Source organism: Sinohyriopsis cumingii, chromosome 3 (assembly GCF_028554795.1).
Source record: "Sinohyriopsis cumingii isolate HCF-2022 chromosome 3, ASM2855479v2, whole genome shotgun sequence".
In the NCBI taxonomy this organism is placed as follows: Eukaryota; Metazoa; Mollusca; class Bivalvia; order Unionida; family Unionidae; genus Sinohyriopsis; species Sinohyriopsis cumingii.
This window is the reverse complement of record NC_142963.1, coordinates 133,241,453-133,241,753: the sequence shown is the minus strand read 5'-3', so window position 1 is coordinate 133,241,753 and position 301 is coordinate 133,241,453.

Here is a 301-nt window from a genome sequence, read left to right as displayed (position 1 = left end):
GCCTTAATGTCATTCTTTCATTATTTCAGCCCCCACTGATGTGCAGTAGGGCTGCCAACTTTAAAATATGAGTATTTCCACATAAAAGAGGAATACTTAATCTTTTTTCTCCAACACTTTATTTTGAATATTATATATAAACCTTTTCTGATTCAAATGCTCTTCAGCTGAAACTGTTTCCTAGTCACCTTTCACATAAATATATAATACACATGCATCAATCACAAAAATTCTAAGCATGCTCTTCTGTTACAACTCTATGGTCTTAAACTATGTAAGAGAAAAGAACAAAACCAACAAG